This window comes from Microcebus murinus, chromosome 9, assembly GCF_040939455.1.
Source record: "Microcebus murinus isolate Inina chromosome 9, M.murinus_Inina_mat1.0, whole genome shotgun sequence".
Taxonomy (NCBI): domain Eukaryota; kingdom Metazoa; phylum Chordata; class Mammalia; order Primates; family Cheirogaleidae; genus Microcebus; species Microcebus murinus.
In genome coordinates, this window is record NC_134112.1 from 77577027 (window position 1) to 77598554 (window position 21528).

A 21528-nucleotide genomic window follows, 5' to 3' on the forward strand; every position below is an offset into this window, starting at 1 on the left:
ATTTATATACCAGCAATTCCACCTTTAAAATTGTATCCTAAAAAAAAAATATTGCTGTCATCAAGGATATTCATCACAATCTACATAATAACAAAGAAAAAAGAAGTATCATGATTGACCAATAATGAGAAACTTTAAAAAAAATTAAAGCTATGCATATATAAATAGTAGAATATTACTTAGCCTTAAAAAAGGATATCTTGTCATTTATGACAACATGAATGAACCTGAAGGGCACTATTTTAAGTGAAATAAGCCTGGCACAGGAAGATAAATGCTGCATGGTTTCACTTATATGTAGAATCTAAAAATTTTGAATGAATAGAAACAGAGTCTGGAGTGGGAAAAATGGGGAGCAGCTGGGGATTGGGAAAAATGGGGAATGTTGGTCAAATGGAGCAAAGTTTCAGTTATGCAGGATGAATAAGGTCTGGAGAGCTAATGTATGGCATGGTGACTATAGTTAATATTGTATTGTATACTTGAAATTTCCTAAGAAAGTAGATCTTATGTTCACAAACTGGATACTTATGTAAAGTGATGGATATGTTAATTAGCTTGCTAGTGCTAATAATGTCACAGTATATATGTATATCAAAACATAAATTTGTACAATATATCAATTTTCATCAACTGTACCTCAATAAAGCAGGAACAAAAATCCATGCAAAGAAATATTGATACATATTAAAATTATATTGTAGAAAATTAATAAATGATATAGAATAATCATTTAATGTATTATTGATTAATTAATGAATAATTACTTAGGCTAAAATTTAAAAATAAAAATAGCACATGCATATGACCTACTTATTATATTATAGTGAATATATTTAAAAATATAGGAAATATATGCATATACACTTAAATTGTAACTGTTTTCTCTGAGCTATAGATGATAATTTTTTAACTTTTTATTTTTTGTATTTGACATGTTTTCTAAAATAAAAGAGTTTTTCTTTTATAAAAAGAGTTATAAATCTGCATATATATGTAAATTTGTGACTGCTTAATTAATCACACTTAGGCATATATCTAGAAGAAAAAGAAATCACCAGAGGTGCTGAGAATTATTTGGCAAAACTTATTTTTACTATAAGAATATTTATAATAGCTCCAATTTGAATATATACTTCATTTAGAAATGTGTTGCATAGATTATGGTGCATCTATATCATGGGATACTGTGCAGCCATCAAAATCCGTATTCTCCTGCAATATTTCATGACTTTTAAAAATCCTAAAAAGATAAAAACAAGAATAGCAAATTATTATATAGCAAATGATCCCAATCTTATGTAAACAAGAAGGGTGTTGGGTGTGTGTATTCAGAGCAAAACTTTGAAAATGGGAAGAGATATAAAAATTACAGTCCTGGATTATTTACATCATAGAATGATGAATGATGAAAGACTCATCAGATTTTTTCAACAAACTGCCCAATTAGAATAATTATCAACCATAGCAGAGTCAAGATAAGGCTAAAGATGAAAAGGTATTCATTATTGTTCATTTCCAACCTAAATAGAAGACTCCTGCATGCAACCATTTGTGTGTTAGGCTTTATCTTGATATACTTCTATGTGAGTAAGGTTTCTATTATTATCTATTGTATATTGAGGCATACTTATCAAATTATCGGATGCCCAGTGCTGAAATAAAATATTAATACATTAGATGATATAATAAAGATTGACAATTCCGAATATACTGGAGCAATAAGATGAAACTAATAACATAAAATTTGGCAACTAGAAATGTGAAGTCCTAGAATTAGGCTCAAAATATCATCAACATGATTACATGATCAGGGAAATGTATTTTAATAGCAAGTTGTTCCAATTAAAAAACTCAAATACTGTCATTGAGTCCAAGCCTAATTATAGGAAGGCTTTTCTAAATGAATACAATCCTATGCTGAATTAATGGAAACATAATGTCCACAATAAGAGAAATCTCATAATTCTTTAAAATATCTAGAATAGCATGTTCTGCTCCAAGAACAATTTAGGGCACCATGAACAAAACAGAGTGACCAAGATGACGCTCTTTGGGAAACAGCTACCAGGAAAGCTTGTAGGAACCAAGGTGCTGACATGGAAAAGAGATGCTTATGTGAAACACAATCTCTACTTTAAAATATTGGAAGCTTTGTCAATGACCAAAACAATTACACATTCTGTGCAGCCCAGGGAGCAGGAGTAGGAAAATTGAAAGGAAAATATAATATGAAGTGAAAGTTGACTTCAATATGAGACAGAAATTTCAGACAGAGCTGAGAGACTAGGGCAATCCCGAATCCTCCCTCCACATCCACAGTATTTCATCACGCCCTAAGCTGCCAGATGCTGCATCCATAATGAGATTGATGATAAGCAAAGATTAAAGGGATTAGGTCCCTTCCATCTGGAAAAACAACCATTAGGAGATGATATAGTCCATTTTTAGTTAACAAAGATGTATTCACTAAATCTCAAAATAATAGGAATCCATCTGTGAAGTACTGTTTACAGTTAAAAAATGATAATGTTAACAGAAAGCATTTGGTGAACATAGAGTATGTGCCAGGAACAATTCTAAATATTTTACCTATATTTTCCCACTTACCCCACACAAGAATCCAGTGTGCTAAAAACTATCTCCATTCTGCAGATGAGGCGATTAAAACTAGGAAATGTTGGAAAAAGAAAGTTATCCTTGGTCACAAACTAGGAAGTGGTGGAAGAGACTTTCATTTAATTCCCAGGTTTGTGACTTCAATGCCCATGTTTTTTCTACTTCAACATTGTTTTTTGTGGCACAAGGGAGGCAGAATTAGAGAACATAGTTCTGGCATAGGCAAGAACAAGAGTATCATTTTTGAAAGAAGATAATGAAATTTAGAAAATAGATTAGTGATTCATTTTCTTTAAGAAGTCTCTTCAATTCAAGAAAGTGACCTTGAGATTTTTACTTCTTTTTCTTAGGAAAAGCACATAAATTCTATTTATAAGGCACTTTACATTAACATATTTTTTACACTTAAATGTAGAGCATATTTCTCAGAGAATAGGATCTCTGTTAACTGACACTTCTGCATATTTACCTTAATAAGCCATGTTGTCCCTGAAATTTCTATATGATCTTCAATTGTTGTCTGAGTCATCTAAATAAAGTATAAATTAGGCTTATAACAAGATTATTATTAGGCACATTCTATTATTGTACTCATATTTCTTGAATATGTATAGCTTGACATTTTTTCTTATAATTAGAAGACCTCATTAGTCAATTATGCAAAATAACATAAAGCAGACATACCAAATTCTTTACATCAAGAGATAGTAGAAGTGAAAAAATAGATAATAAAGGTGAAAAACATAATTAATTTTTAAAATATAGAAAAGTTTACAAACCAGAAAAAAGAAAAGACAGTATGTTCTGGTGGGAGACAAGGCTGCTTGAAATCTATTCTTTGAAACTGAGGTGATGATAAAGCAGGATAGACACATCCTTGATGGAAGAATGAAACCTTGATTGTGTAGAACAGCTTGGGCCTGAGTAAATAGCTTATTCTTATGCTTTTACTTTGAAAGGTACTCTGATAATGGAAGATCCAGCCAGGGCTAAGTTGCTTACTATTGATAGACTTCAAGATCAATATGGAACACACATGGGGAGTCTCGCCTCATGACTGCTAAAAGCAATGCCAAAACGAACGAAAACTATTTTTTACAATTCTTGTAAAGGAGTCATAAACCCACACAAACCCATAACTGCCTCCTTCCTGATATTAGATTTTCCCACTTAAGTGGCAGGATTGTCATAAAGAAGGCCTCAGTTTTAATTAAGGCCACCAGCTGGAGAAAACAAAGGAAAGCTTAACTATGAATAGGCAGCTCAGAGAATATAGTAAAGGCATTGAGTCCAGGGGGCAGTTGAAGAGGAGCACTATAAGGACAGATCAGAGATTGGAAGCCTAAAAGTTTCTCAGGATGAGGCTGCAGGAAAGAGAGGATGCCTAGAGGCGTTTTCATCCTGGATGGTGACCAGAGATAATAATAATAATATGAGTCATAGTAGATTAAATTTATCACAGGGTTGCCAAGAAATTTAATCTCTATAGTTTGTTGGTGGATGGAATATAGGCATAGGAAGTGCTAGGGCCCCTCCTGCATTGCTGTGGTCTTGTTCACAACAGAGGAAATCCCTATTTCTAGTGGACAAAGACTCAAGTTTCCTTGGGAGGAGTTAGAAACAACCTGGATTGATGTAACTATTAATTTACTCATCTCCTTGTTTTAGAAACTACACTAATATATCTCTCAACCAATGGTGAGGTCAGGGAATGATTCAAATTCATATCTGTGCCTCTAAGCCCTATTTCAGAACCTAGCACGTGCCAGGTGTTCAAAGGTTGAATAAATCACTGAAGGTGTAAGGCAAGTAAGATATGAAGCATTCAGAGAACCACAATTGCTCAAAGACTTTAGAGAATAGGATGAATGGATAAAGAAAATGTGGTATACACAGTGAAATACTATTCAGCCTTAAAAAAGAAGGAAATCCTGTCATTTGTGACAACATGGGTGAACCTGGAGGATATTATGCTAAATGACATAGGCCAGGCACAAAAGGACAAATACTACATGATCTTGCTTATGTGTGTAACATAAAAAATATTGAACTCATAGAAGTAGAAAGCAGAATGGTGATTACCAGGAGCTGGCTGGGTGAGTGGAGGTTAGAGGGGTGTTTCTGTCCTCCCAAGCTTACTGAATATTCCTCACCTCTTTGGTTTATAAATCCATTATAAAATCAGCCTCCACAATGATTAGGAGATGTACAGGGAAGGGTGGGCAACACACCTATCAGTGCCATTTACCCTAACAATGCCATTTACTAATGAGTGAATTTGAGGAATTAATTGATATTCTATTATCCTGTTTTCCTCAAATTTAAAAGAGGGTTAATAAAAATACCTAAGGACCCCATATAAGATCATATGTGGGTAAACAGCCCAAATGAGATCATGTACAGGAATGTTCAGGGTAAAGTATAGAGTTTAAATATATTGGTTACTATTATCTTTTCGCACTTTACCACTTAGAGAAATGCCTGTTAATCCTGTTATTCCATCTGCTAAAGATTCCAGATACTAACTATAGACAGACATTGAGTCTTGACCAATGGCTTTCAGTGTAAAGTCACTCAGAAAAAAAGAAAAACATAATAAACACTGGTTTTTATAGAACTATAGATGACAATAAAAATTTTGTTCTCCATCAATTACTTGAAGTTTGCCATCTTTGCCACTGGCAAGCATACAAACATTTAAAAAGTATCTAATGAGAGCAAGTAATTGCACACCCTCTGCACACTGCTCAATTGTTCTCTGATGTACCCTTAATGTGCTGACACCAGCTTTCCTTCCTCTATGTCCCTCCAGGCCAGGAACCTCAGATGGCTCTATCAATAGAAAGTACATTGTGCTCATTCTAACTCAGGAAAGATGAACAATCTTGGAAATAGTAAAAAGTACCTCTCAAGTGGCAAGAACATGGCAGTGGAAATATAAAATGAAAGCCTGGCCCCAAACAAGCTTTGGATTGTTTCTTTTTTACTAAACTAATATCAACTATGGAATAAAGCTTAAGGCAGAAAATTGACAAATCTGAAATGTTTTTATTTATGGCCTCATCCTGAACCTCTCTAGCTGTGACTCAGAGCATCTATTTCTTCCTCTATGGGAGTTCCTATATATATGTGTATACAGTATACACATTATATATTCATATACATGACATAATTCCATACACATTGTTCACTCATTCATTTTTTTATTCATTTTTGAGTTTCATTATTTCATTCATTCAATTTAATGCATTGGATTGGTAGTAGTATCAGAATTCATTAAGCATTTACTGTGTTCCAAAAACCATAATGAAAGCTTTATATTAGTTATCTTATTTAATCCTTTTCACAACTCTTTAAAGTGAGCCCTTTATTATCCCCATTTTACAGATGAGGAAACAGCCCAGGGAGGTCATGTTACTTGATTAAATTCACCCAGATAAGCTAGTAAATGATGATTTACTCAGTGATTTAAACTAGGTCTTTCTTGCTTCAGAGCCTGAGTTTTTAAGTATTATACTAAACTGCCTAGGTGTCAGGGCCCTAAGCATCGAGAGAACATGCCCTGCTTGCTAATTCTAGTGGACGAATGCAGAGAAGGGTCTGGGAGACCTGTGGAGAGTTGGTGAACCTCACCTGAGATGAAGAATGTCAAGAGAAGAGATAGGAGAAGTAGGGAAGGAGATCAGGAAGGCCTTTAAAGTCATAATACCAAGTTTAGATTTTATGATAAAAATAATGGGGGAAAATGGAAAGATTCATCTTTTATGAAGATTACTGTGTCACGTTTATGCTGGCTGAACTGGAATAGGACATGGCAGGAGGCACAGGGCAGACAAGAATGCTATAGTGATAATCTAGACAAGAAATGATGAGGACTTCAGGCAATGATGATGAGAATAGAGAAAAATGGGTACAGATGATGAAAGAGAGGGAGTGACATAGAATTCCTCCAAAGTTTTTGCTTGTTTGTTTTGGTGGTACATTTACCTGTGAGGGAATACAGTGCCACTGCAAATTAGGATGACACGAAACGTCAGCTGAGGAGCTTATGGCATAGCACAGATGCTCAGATGAACAGTCAGGACTTTGAAAGCTAGTTGGAGCCACTGCCATATAGACAATGACAAGCCGAAGGATCCTTCTCAGATGTCAACTCTGATCTTTTGGTACTGTGGCTGCCTGGAGCACTGTGTGGAGTCTAGAGAACAGAGAACAGGTGATAAAAGCATTCAGGGTCTGGGGATAAGATGCAAAGATGCAGTTAAGAAAGAACACATAGGCCTCTGTTTGGAAATAGTAAGGAAATCAATCGGCCTAGAAAAGGAAGTATTTGGAAAGATTTTGAGAGTATTGTGAAATCAACAAGGCTGTAACATTGCAGCACATTAGAGTGGTTAAGAAAGTGGGCCCCAGAGCTGGACTGTCTGGGATTGAATCTCTGTTTCCTATTTGCTGTCTAAATGATCCTGAGTTAGCTACTGAATCTGTGTCTCCAAGACTTTTCCAGGAAAACAAGCATAATTATAATGCTTCAGAAAGTGCTGTGAGAAGTAGATATCTGGAGAAGTGCTTAACCATGTGGGAAAAAAATCAATAGTTGTTCATTTTGTAAAATATATATATGTATTATGTGTTATATATATATATGTATATATATGAGGATCTTAAGCACTAGACAGCAACTTAAAAGATATGATAGAAAAGGAGTCATTAAACATTTTAATGTGAAAACACCTCTCTTTAAAAAGAACATTTTTCCTCATACCAACTAACACAGATTAATGGCTATAAATCAGGGGTTATTCAATCAATTTTGTTTTGTTTAGAAAATAAATATGAGGCTCTGAGATGTCCAACAGCATAACTAAGATCACATCAAACCAATGCAGAGTCAAAATCAGCACCATTTCCTAATCCCCAGAAAGATGAATCTTTCACTACACGATTCTAGGTAATAATCTGTTTAAAGAAAAATCTATCAATTGGGTAAAAAAATCTTTATACCACTTGAACCTTATTCGTATCATTTGTCTATCAAAAATAACTTGCGTCGAGTGCGGGCGCAGCGGCCCGGCCCTGGGAGCTCCGGGCGGAGCGGGCGGCCGGCGCGGAGGAGCCCAGGCCCGGAGGGCGCGGGGCGGGCGGGAGCCGCGGGCGGAGCTGCGGGTCCTTCACGATGAGAGATTTTGGGGTGCTTCTTTCTCCTCCGTGTAGTTGATAGTTTGGGTGGCGAAGAGATGGCTGACAGTGTAAAAACCTTTCTCCAGGACCTCAGCAGGGGAATCAAAGATTCCATGTGGGGCATTTGTACCATCTCAAAGCTGGATGCTCGGATCCAGCAAAAGAGAGAAGAGCAGCGACGAAGAAGGGCAAGTAGTGTCCTGGCACAGAGGAGAGCCCAGAGTACAGAGCGGACGCAAGAGAGTGAGCCACGTATTGTTAGTAGAATATTCCAGTGTTGTGCTTGGAATGGAGGAGTATTCTGGTTTAGTCTCCTCTTATTTTATCGAGTGTTTATACCTGTGCTTCAGTCAGTAACAGCCCGGATTATCGGTGATCCATCACCGATAATGGAGATGTTTGGTCATGGCTGGAATTCTTCCTCACATCAATTTTCAGTGCTCTTTGGGTGCTGCTCCTGTTTGTGCTTAGCAAAGTTGTGAATGCCATTTGGTTTCAAGATATAGCTGACCTGGGATTTGAGGTATCAGGGAGGAAGCCTCACCCATTTCCTAGTGTCAGCAAAATAATTGCTGACATGCTCTTCAACCTTTTGTTGCAGGCTCTTTTCCTTATCCAGGGAGTGTTTGTGAGTCTCTTTCCCATCCATCTTGTTGGTCAGCTGGTCAGTCTCCTGCATATGTCCCTTCTCTACTCACTGTATTGCTTTGAATATCGTTGGTTCAATAAAGGAATTGAAATGCACCAACGGTTGTCAAACATAGAAAGGAATTGGCCTTACTACTTTGGGTTTGGATTGCCCTTGGCTTTTCTCACGGCAATGCAGTCCTCATACATTAGCAGTGGCTGCCTCTTCTCTATCCTCTTTCCTTTATTCATTATCAGCGCCAATGAAGCAAAGACCCCTTGCAAAGCGTGCCTCTTCCAGTTGAGACTCTTCTCCTTGGTGGTTTTCTTAAGCAACAGACTCTTCCACAAGACAGTGTATCTGCAGTCCGCCCTGAGCAGCTCAACCTCTGCAGAGAAGTTCCCTTCACCGCATCCATCTCCTGCCAAACTGAAGGCTGCTTCAGGCCACTGAGTTGCCTGACACCCAAAGGGGATGGGTGGGATTGGAGGAAGGCTGTGGCAGCTCTGTTCCCTGCTCACCTCTGCCTGCCAGGGAAGGCAGGAGCCACGCTGCCAAGGGCCCTCTGCATATTCAGTTCTTTCTGAGGAAGTGAAAGGTTTGTCTCTGGTGCACATAAGGCAGAATCTTCCTGACACCAGTGTGTGGATTCTTACCACCACCGTGAGTCTGAAAGGACCACAGGTTTTTCTGCAGCTATTTTCTAGCATTTGCCATCCCCTGTGCCTGGACTGATTTGAATACTTTGTTTTTTCTCCCTGCGCCATTTTACTCTCCCACCTTTCCTGCCTTCTATCACCCTTGGATGAATGGATTTTGTAATTCTAGCTGTTGTATTTTGTGGATTTGTTATTTTGTTGTTTTTCTGTGAAGCACATATGTTGGATGTGGGAGGTAAAGGAGTACCTCAGTTGCTCCTGGTCACTCCTTTTATAGCCATCACTGTCTTGTTTCTTGTAACTCAGGTTAGGTTTTGGTCTCCTTTGCTCCACTGCAAAAAAGAAAAAAAAAAAAAAAAGCCTGAAGAGATGAAGCGATGGGACAGAAGGAAAGATCTCATAGCCAGATCTGTCAGGTTTTGGAGTGATTTTTTTTCTTCCCCTTGAAGGGGAAAAAGCTTTTTTCACTGGTACATTTAAAGCCCTCAACTATGGGGAGGTACTAATTTTGGCAAGTGCCACTGCAACACAATACTTGGAGAACCTGAACTTTTCAACTCTGGGGGAGCAGAAATTTACTGTTGGCCACTGCTGGGTCTGTCTGGTATTTCAAAGGAATATTGGGTGCTGCAAATAGGAACTGAAGGGGTAAACTATTAAACCCATTAAATCCTCTGATTGGTTGATGTTTTCCTGTCATTATAAGAGACTAAATACGGGGGGGAACGTCAAAATACTTGTACAATTTTAAAATTTCACAATTAAATGTGAGCTGGTTTCCCACAAAAAAAATATAAATAAATAACTTGTGTCAAGATGTTCTTAGTATATGGAGAATTTGAGGTTATTTTGCCCTCTGGTGAAAATCATACACACTGGTAAATTTTAATCTTTTTGTAGCCTGTCTCTGGAAAGTTTTATTTCGTATGAGGCACTTTTTTCAAATTATCTTTATGGATGGATTGGAAAGAAGATAGAAAGAAGATGGCAAGCTGAGTGCAAGGTATAAACACAAATAAGTGAATTACAACGCTGGTTCTCTCATATGATTGCCATCTTTCCTTTTCCCTTTCGTACTGAGACATTTTAATAATTTGTGGTAAAATCAGGTTAGAATTTCTATCAAAGATAGAATATAAATTTTATAATAGTAAAGCTAAAAATCTAGACTACACTTATCCAATGATTTCATTACATATAATCAACAGCCAGGAATTTTGAAGATAGCCTCAGTTTCCTGAAGATATACAAGGAGGTTTTTTTTTATGAATACATAGAATAGAAAAGTGCTGCTTTGCAAATTATTGTTTCAGGGCTCAGTATTAAATTGATTTTTACTCTTACTATATTTCTCCACATTTCATATGTCACCAGCAGGTCTTGTTCTCTGTTTAGTTTTTGCCTGTTAGATTTATGTAGTTTTTTTTATAGGTTAAAAAATTCAAGGATGTGGCTACTTGAGTATTGATTGGGAAGTTTAAAGACATAATACTATATATTTCCTTCTCTTAATCAACAAAGAATTGGGGGCATACTAATACAGAAAGAAAAATGTAACCCAGATGTTGGGACAATGATTTCCAAGAAATTCTAACAGCTACTCTTAAGGGATGACCTCTTAGCACTTAGTCCTTTTTAGATGCATCAAGCAATTTTAAAAAGAGAATGAGAAATTATGAGATAATTCAGAATAAATGGTAATGCATAAATACAAAGCATATAAATGGTCTTTAAATGCATGCTTAAATAATGAAACATTTACATTTATGGGAAACAGTAGATGGCTTGATGCCAGTAAAATTGCTATTATTATATAGCACTTATTTGGTACTTTCCATTTTAAAAGTGTGCTACTGCTACTGAATTAAGAAAAAGAGTTCCAATGCTTTATATGAATTATTGTCACCCACAGATTATGCAGGAAGGGAAAGTACATGAGAAAGTTGCAGAAAATGCTATTGGTACGCTTCATTTCATAGCTAAGAAAAAGAAAGTTTGTAAATTTACAGGACTGAATGTTGATTTTAGAAAACTGAGGAATAGGGGCCAGGAGACGCAAGAACAGATCTTTTCAATTGGATTACAAATAATGACACAAGAACCCATCTGCCTATGTTTTATAGTGAAGAATGCCATGATTATTTGATGAGTAGGAGGGAAAGTTTGGTGGGATGAAAGATGGAATCAAACCAGGGAAGCTGGCTTCTTCAAGTTCAACAAGAAAATGTCAAATTAAATGTGTGTTCTCTTCCTGAAAAATACCCACCCTCGTTATGCGTCCATGTGTTGATGACTGATGAAAATGAAAATACAAATGCATTGCCTACTGATGTCAGCCTTGTGAGAGCCAGTTCCTAGTAATACATACAATTAATTTTTTAGCCTTACAAAGGACATGTAGACTTTAAATGTTTGTAGACACTATCTTCCTTTCCTTTTCACTATATTCCAATGTAATCACTGAACTAGATTGGAAGAGTTATGGCTTTGGATCGAAAGTAATTTGAATTCTGGCTATCACTTTTATGGGAAAAACCAGGCTTCGGCTATTTCCCTAAGGCAAACACATCTGTGATTTAAGCTAATCAGTCCCTGCATGTCACTACTGCTTCATACAAACAGGGCTAAAACAGCATATCTTTGCAATGAGAACCTGTAATCTTAAGGAGAAATCATATCTTTTTTAGTAAAGCCCACCTTATCAGAATGACATATTTGCATGCCAATTAGTAGTAATTTCCAACTGAACAAGTCAATGGGCATAAAGGGACACTTTGATATATATTGTCCATTCGGGTTTAAAACTCTGAGGTACTGTATTAATTCTTCAATTTTATTTTATAAGACTAAAAATTATGTTTTTAGAAAAAAGTGGGAAAAGTTTGAATTACTTTGTTTTAGTGACTGAAATCTGAAATTTACCTTTATCAAAAAGTATTATTGTACTGAATACTAATGTAAACACTGAGGCACCAGCATCATAAAACATTTTACACAGGAAAGTATTTAAAGTAGGTAGTTCAGCAAGTTAATTAACTTGTTTTTAAATTAATAAGCAGTAATTAGGGAAAGTAACAGTGATAACAAATACAAAACATCAAAGAAAAAACTTTAATAGTATTTAATCTGAACATTTTCTACAAAGTTGGATTTTGAAATACTTTAAAGTTTTGTTTCAAATTTATTCATAATTATCAGCATATATATTCACTTTAATAATTTAACTATTTTCCATCTTAGCCACATATTTGTTCCAATTATACTGAAAATTACACAATAACAATATTCAGTAGCAACTCTAACATCATATACTGATATAGCAAGTTATTTAATATTTAAGGAAAAAAACCCTGAAACTAATTTGTCCTGGGCCCTTTTGTAATTTCCTCATAAGCATGCAACAAAATATAGTCCTGCTAATGCCAATAAAATAGTATCTCATTGTTCTTTATGGAAATTAGCGATGCATAAAAATGCATGTCATTAGCGATAGTGAAAACCATTGGAGAGATCATTATTGCATTTTAATGAATGAGTTAAATGCCTGGGATTGTCAACTATGCTAAAGGAATAATTATCTGAGAAAAATTAATTCTGGCATTTGGTAATTACTAGTTGAAAAATTATAAATTTCACTGAAAGGATACTTTGTTTAAATGTTTTATGCTATCCCAAATGCCAGAGCCACAAATTACATTGTGTACAGAAAATATTTTATTATACAATCATAGACTAACTACCATGGTTCAAGGAAATATTTTAAAAGACTTAAAAGAAATCTTACCCAAGTTATAATAGTGCTAATAATAAAAACTATATTTTCTATCAGAGATAAATATTCATAATTATGACAAGATTAGTTGGACATTTTTAGAGTAGGAAATTTTTTAAATATATGCGATAAAACATGAATTAAAACTTTGATAATGAGTTTAATTTGCTTGAATGTAGTAATCACTTCACCATGTATAAATCCACCAAGATAAAAGTATATCAAAACATCATGCTGTACACCTTAAATATATACAATAAAATTTTTTTTAAATGTTGATTTTTTTTTCTGGTGTTATGTGGCTAGTAAAATAGCATTTTAAGTTTATTCACCACAGAATTTATTAAATCAGATTTGACATTAGCAAATATATGTTGAAAAAATTTACTTTTTCACTGCGTTAACGTATCTACTGATTATGCAAAATTGGCAGTAGGCATACTGCTTGTGCCTTAACAGGAATCAAGGCAGTGACACCAAAACGTACTAGTAGTACTAGTAGTCATCGTGTTCTTCACTTTCACACACTGGGAGAAAAAAGCCAGTTTTTCTTAAGAATGTCTTGATAGGCTGGACACGGTGGCTCACGCCTGTTAATCCTAGCACTTTGGGAGGATGAGGCGGGAGGATCGCTCAAAGTCAAGAGTTTGAAACCAACCTGAGTAAGGGCAAGACCCTGTTTCTACTAAAAATAGAAAGAAATTAATTGGCCAACTAAAAATATATAGAAAAAATTAGCTGGGCATGGTGGTGCATGCCTGTAGTTCCAGCTACTTGGGAGGCTGAGGCAGAAGGATTGCTTGAGCACAGGAGTTCGAGGTTGCTGTGAGCTAGGCTGACACCATGGCACTCTAGCCCGGGCAAGAGAGTGAGACTCTGTCTCAAAAAAGAAAAAGAATGTCTTGATAAAGCAGTAAAATTTATTAATTTTACTAATTCTTGATCTATGAGTATGCCTCCTTTAATATTTTTGTGATAAAATAGAAAGTAAGCATAAAACAGTTCTGATACATGCTATACAAGAACAGTTTTCTGAAGGAAAAACTCGTGTGATTCAGTTGAAGATTAAATTAGCCACTTTTGTCATAGAACATAATTTTTACTTGAAAGATGTTCTTCAAGACATCAAGAAACAATGGTGATATAGCACATCTTGTATATTCCTGGGTACAGCTGGAACCCATTCTACTAAGTGAAGTATCTCAAGAATGGAAAAACAAGTACCACATGTACTCACCAGCAAATTGGTATTAACGGATCAACACCTAAGTGGACACATAGGAGTAACATTTATCGGGTGTCGGGAGGGTGGGAGGGGGGAGGAAGGGATGGGTATATACAACCACAACGAGTAAGATGTGCAACGTTTGGGGGATGGACATGCTTAAAGCTCTTACTCGAGGGGGGAGGGGGGTATGGGCAATATAAGTAACCTTAACACTTGTACCCCCATAATACGCTAAAATAAAAAAAAAATTTAAAAAGACATCAAGAAACAAACTATGGTTATTCATAGTGGGTATTTGAAAACTATAACAATTTTGAAAAATGATACAGTTGTAGCACTCACACGTCTGGATTTCAAAATTTACCACAAAGTTATAGTAATCAAGGCAGCATGATCTAAGGATAGACATACAGATAAATGAAATAAAACTGACATGCCTGAGCTCAACCCTTCCATTCACGGTCATTTGACTTTTGACATGGGTGTCAAGATAATTCCATAGGAAAAAAAGAGTCTTTTTGACAAATGGTGCTAGGAAAACTAGGTATCCAGATGCCCCTCCAGCCAAAAAATAAACTTGGAATCCTACTGCACATCATTCACAAAAATTAACTTAAAATGGCATATACCTAAGTGCAAAAGCTAAAACTGTAATGCACTTAGAATAAAATACAGCAGTAAATCTTTGTGACCATGGATTAGAAAATAATTTCTTAGATATAAAACCAAAAGTACAATTGACAAAAGAAAAAATAGATACATTGGGATTTATTAAAATTAAAAACTTTCTGTGCTTCAGAGGATACCATCATAAACTAAAAAGACAACCCATAGAATGGGAGTAAGTATTGGCAAACCATTTTATCTGATAAGGATCTAGTATATAGACTTCATAAAGAGCTCAAAACTAAATAAAAAGACAAATATCTAATTAAAAATGGGCAAAGGTTTTGATTACACATATCTCAAAAGAAGCTATGTAAATGGCCAATAATATATGAAAAGATGCCGAACCTTATTAACCATTAAGGAAATGCCATGGGATCCCAGTAGGCATATTCACTAGGTGGTTATAACTCATCCCCACTAGAATAATAATAATAATAAATCCACCCAGTAGGATGATTATAATGAAAAAAGACAGGAAATAATAACTGTTGTCAAGGATATAGAGAAATTGAGCCCTCATACATTGCTTGTAGGAATGAAATGTAAAATGGCAGACATTGTGGAAAACAGTTTGGCATTTCCTCAAAATGTTAAACATAGAATTACTACATGATCCAGGATTCCACTCCTAGTTCAGTTAAACTGAAAATGTGTCCACATAAAAACATGTACATGACTGTTCATAGCAGCATTTCTCATGATAGCCAAAATTAGAACTAGCCAAATGTCCATCAACTGATGAATAAATAAACAAACTATGATATATCCATATAATGGAATATCCTTTGGCTATAATAAAAAATGAAGTACTGATTCATGCCAGAACACAAATGAACTTTGAAAATATCATGCTAAGTGAAAGAAGACATACATAAAAGACCATGCACTGTATGATTCCATCTCTATAAAATGTTCAGAATAGGCAAATCCATAGACACAAAAAGTAGTAGTTTTCTAGGATTTGAGAGGTAGACTAAAATGGCAAGTGACTGCTAATAGATATGAGGTTTCTTTTGGGAGTGATGAAAATGCCCTAAAATTGCTGTGGTTAAGCATAATACCATTGAATTATAAAACTCTAATTGACAAATTTTATAGTATGTGAACTGTATCTCAATATAACTGTTTAAACCTATGGCCATATCAACCTGAATGCACCTGATCTCATCAATAAAGCTGTTTTTAAAAAGAAGTAGGTATTTGGCACACTTTCTCAAAAATGAATGAAGTAAGTCTGTCACTTCAACGAAACAACAGTATCTGTTGCCAGTGCTATAATTAAAACTTTCAAACAAAAATTAAAATTGTAAAAAATTTATACCTGCTACCATGTGCTTAGCAGCTTACTGGTATTAGATTTTTCTAATGAGATTTTTGGGGATATTAATAACTGTGGGGTTGTTTGTATTTATGAAATGTGTCAACACTTAGAGGATATGCATAATCCAGTGAACCAATATTTTTCAAATGACCAATGCACGTTACAAACTCATGTGGGGTTAAAAGATCCATTTAAAGTGCAAAAAAAAATGTCAGTAGATTTTAAATTAACAGAGTATGAAAAGTTTATTGATAGAATATTAAAAGGTTATTAAAAGACAGGACTTCAAATCCACATTGCGATTAACCTTTATGAAACTACTACTTACTGAGTTTAAAAGAGGAATTATCTGAAAAGGCAATTCATGTACTTCTTTTTCCAATTCCATGTCTACATGAGCCAAATTTCCTTTTAATACTTGAGCCAAAACAGCATATCATAATAGGATGACTGCAGCCCAAATATGAAAATCTCATTGTCCTCTAGTAAGCTACACATTAAAGAGATTAAAAAGTAAAACAACACAACTCACAACTCTTCTCACTAATATTATTTTTTATTATTGGAAATAGTTATTGTTCCTAAAATTTATGCTATATATGTTAATATGTAATGGGTTAAATAATATTTTTAATGAAATCAATATTTAAAATGTTATCAGTTTAATTTCTAATATGATAAATATTGATAGCTATAACACACCTAAACAAAATTCTAAGTTATTCAATATTTTTCTAAGAAGGTAAAGGGGTCCAGAAACTAGGATGTTTGAGAGCCACTGCTCTATTCCTTCACTCTCTGGAAGGGGCAACATTGGGCCTTGTTCTGAAGGATTTCATATAGATACAATGTGCTGGATAAACAGATCAGATGATTGAGATACTTGGAAGTAGAAGGTTGTTTTTTTGAAAAAAATTTTAAAAATCCAGTTTTTAAAAAAGAAAGCCACATGTCTTCAATGATAATGAATAAAAATAACAGAAATTTTCTCAGTTGTTGCAGACAGCTGAAGATGTGGTTATAATAGACAACATTAGGAGTCCAGAAAAAGAAATAGGGAAAAAGGATAGTCACAGAGATATTTCAAAAAGGGTTTTCTTAGTATGTTGGCAGAAATACAAACTACCTAGATGTGGAGAAAGGGATAGATCCTAGTATACGGGAAAATCTTTTGTACCATTGGCAAATACTTTGTAAAGAGAATACAATCATGAGTTGCAATTTGGCAGAAATTCTCATTGAAAATGGGATAGTCATTGAAAAGGTAGTAGCACATAACTGAGTTATGTGGATTGATAATACAGACTAGGCGAATTCAGGCTTTCCAGAATTGTGTGTGTATATAAACTTTTGTTACAAAACAACAGGTTTATATTTTTTTAAATGTACTCTGTTGATAGACTGGAACTGAGAATGAGCCACTTATAACAAAACAAGCAGAAGTTCTAGTATGATTCTGAAAATAAGAGCAGGTGAACTGATACAAAGCTTTGGAAAATTTCGGAAAATATTCTACTGATGTTTGGGCCTTTGGTGTTTCAAAAGCACCAGACTAAATCAAGTTTCTTCATACTGAGGATTGTCAACTGGGAATTTGAAGAGGTGTGGGGTGGGTAGTGAGGCCACATGTTTTCTTGATCTCGTCCATCAACCTCGTGTGTTACCATAATCTTAGAGCCCCTAAGAGGTAGGGTGTCATCATGGGAATTTTCTCATCAAATTAAGATCTTGAAATTAGAGAAACTATGGTCCAACCAAAGTATACAGAAATCCCTATTCTTTTAAAGAATAATCAACATCTAAGCAACTAAAGAGGAGATGCTGAAGGACTTCTAATTCCCCAATATCCTCTGACCCACAACTAAATACCTACTCAGGTCCTCCAAAATTCACTCCTTGTGGAGGCTCCAGTACCACAACATGCCCCTTGCTCTTTCCTACCCATACCGTGTTTTCATTCCAGTAAGTATCTCTAAGCTCTCCAACTTAATTTCTGCCTTAATTTCTATTTTCTAGAAGCAAAATAGTTGGCCCCACCCTGTCAATATTTGCTCTTGCTTCAACCATAGACTGTTTCTACCACCTTTATCATGACAACTTCCTCAGCATTGCTATATCCATAAGTATCTGGGACAACCACCACCACCACTCCTTCCATTACCTACTAACTTCAAAATTAACTCCCCATAGCTCCTGAGTGGAACCAGAGACTGTAAGTCTTTATATGGGATCCATATACTTTGTGGCAAAAATCATTCAGTTTTCTAAAAAGAAAGCCATATGTCTTCATTGATAATGAAATAACAACAGAGAAATATGATAAATCTTATTTCTCCCTCTAGAATATACACTATTAAGTCTATTTATAATCTAATGGCACTTTTCATAACAAATATTCACAATATATAATAATGTACAGAATCTAAGAAGTCATTATAATGCCTTAAACATAATATGAAAAGATGCAAAAAGAAAATAACTTATAATAAAGTAATCATATCAGTATTAAAATATTTGGGTACTTAACAGGATGACCTAATGCATTTGTCAGGTTTGATCCTATGTTGCTGTGCTGGGGACAGGAACTCCAGTAAGAAGGTGTCGCAAACCTCCTGAGTGTGGTTTTACTGTTTTCTGGAGTTACAGGAGTTTTCCTCTTAGTTTCTGGATTTCTCACAGAGAATTTGTCAACAAATTGTTGATGAATTGGTGAATTGGTTGGGGAAAGAAGTTTGGGGTTTCCTACTCCACTATCTTGCTGACTTAAATTTTTTCTTCCATTAGTCGGGTGTTTGCACCTTATATATAATTGCCATGAATATACAAAGGAAACTAGGAGTTATCTACTGTAATCCATGGGTCATTTTGCTGATGGTAAGATTTTCACAAATGCTAAAGAATTCCTGAACAAAATGAAATATAATATTCTTTTGATCTGTAAGGGAATTGAATTCTTATAAATTTCAGTGTATATTAAAATCGTGTAAAAAGTAATGTTTTATATGCAACATGAAGTTTGTATGAATTATCTATCTATTGCTGCATAATAAATTACTCCCAAACATAGAGGCTTAAAACAACATTTTTGAAACATTTTTCACAGTTTCTTTGGTTTAATAATCTAGAAATGGCTTAGTTGGGTGCCTCTAGCTCAGGATTCCTCAAAAGGCTACAACTGAGATGTCAGCCACGGCTGACTTCAGTCATCTCAAAGCTGGGAGAAGACCCAGTTCCAAGTTCACTCATGTAGTTCTTAAACTGGACTCAGATCCTCTCTGGCTGTTGGTTGTAGACATCAGTTCCTTCCCACATGGGCTTTCCAGAGCACAGCTCCCAAATTGCTTCCTTCAGAATAAGGACATTGATAGACAAACTGAAAGGTCACTGGCTTTTTCTAACCTAATTTTGTAAATGACATCACATAACTTTAGCAATATTCTGTTTATCACAAGCAAGTCACTAAGGCCAGCCCATGTTCCGGAAGTCTAGAAGGCAGGATTATTGGAAGTTCAATTCTAGATTCGGATCATTATAAACAAGTTTTTTTAATCTACATTAACATCATGACAGACAACAAAAGGCTCAAATACAGTTGTGGATTAGAGGAAACAAGGGTCAGGAGAACTAAATTTAATACTTGATCTGGGATTAGATCCTGTATTGAATGAAAAAAAAAATGCTAAAAAGAGTATAATTGGGTCAGTTGATGAAATTGGAGTATGGGCTATAGATTAGACAAATTTTATCAATGTCAAATTCTATGAGGTGAATAACTGTACTGTGGTTATATAAGAGAATGCCTTAGAAAATGTACACTGACCTATTTAGCAATTAAAGAGATATAACTTCCTTTTTATCAAATGGTTCAAAAACAATACGCACACATATATTCATGTAGATGTGTATTATAGGGAGAGAGCACAAATGATAAAATAACTGGAGGAAAATATTAACAATTGATTGGTTAACCTCGTTAAACTTTATATGACAGTTCTTTGTACTATCACTGCAACTTTTCAGTAAAGAAAAATTATGTCCAAATAAAAGGTTTAAAAAAATAGTACAGTCAACATGGAGGGGTTATAAAGAGCCCAGTTAGAGGAGGAACTATTCTTAAATTTTACACAGTATTTATTTTAGTACAAACTACATAGAGAAGGTAGTGAATTGTAGGCCTTTTATGTGCCAGGTACTAGTCAAAGTGCTTTATTCACTTAATCTTGTACAGTTAAAATTTAAACTTACTTTTGTGAAGAATTATTATTATTAAGTAGCTTATTTCATAAATGAGGAAACTTAGACTCAGTGAAATTAAGTAACATTTGAGAGATGTAAAGTTTTAAGTAGCCCAGCACAGATTTAAACCTTAAGGAAACTGACTCTAACAGATAAGAAAATTATTAACACAATTAGTAAATAGAAAACTGGGATTCAAACCCAAATTATTTATATCTTTATAAATCACATCAACTACTATCACTAGCTAAAGTAATTAGAAGTTAATTCAAGTGATTTGTGCAGGTGAAAATCATGAAATTTCCCAAGAAATTTTTAATCAAAAATCAAATTACCAAATTTAAAGACAATCACCAGTATTTTACTAGAATTTTATGTCTTTTAGAAAAATATTTAGAATTCCCTACAGTTTAGAAAGCATTCGATTTCAGCCATTATGAAAAAGTCAGAATTTGAGAAGCCTCCAAAATGCTAAAAAGGATAGCTTCTATTTAAATCTATGCTCTTCCATTTTTACCTATGTATTTTTATAATTTCATTCAAGCTAAGGGCCAAAGACAATAAGCTATTCTACTGTGGTGCTACAAACAGTGGGTTTTGGCACGGGAACACAATGGATGGCAAGGAACTGGAAGGCCACATGCTTTCCCCGGACACGAGCTGCCTTGATCAAGGAATAGCTTTCTGATGACCTGCTGCCCTTCCTGTCCTGTGGCTGAGTTTCAAGTCTTCCTCCTTGACATTCTACCCCAAACTCCACTTTTCAGTGATAAAGAAAGATATGAACATAGATCAAGAACACCTGCTGTGAGAGAGAACAAGCTTCTTTCTATAAGTCTTGGATGATAAGATATTTGCTGATCTTGTTTTTTCCAGTGAAGGAAGATGGCCTTTTGTTTGTGCATCAAAAGCACTTATGACCATCAGCATTCACTGAGCACTCGCTCCATGCCTGGTATTGTGCTAACCAGTGACACAGGTATTAAATCAAGTCACTGGGATTTAAACCCAATTCTATTGGCTTTTGCTTAATGATTAACTTACATTCCTTCTATGTGGAAGAAGCCAGGATGGACACAAGGTTAAGTTTAACATAGACAAAAGTCTTAGGTAGATTACAATTCAGTAGTGGGCGTAACATATGTACATAAGTAATTAAAATATACAGTAAAATGTACTAAATATTATAAGAAAGGGTTATGGGATTTCATGAGT

General features: G+C 35.0%; 1 pseudogene; it reads left to right on the plus strand.

Moving 5' to 3' along the window:
• Positions 1-7778: 7778 nt before the first annotated feature.
• Positions 7779-8927, plus strand: LOC105884818 (etoposide-induced protein 2.4 homolog pseudogene; annotated as a pseudogene).
• Positions 8928-21528: the final 12601 nt, after the last annotated feature.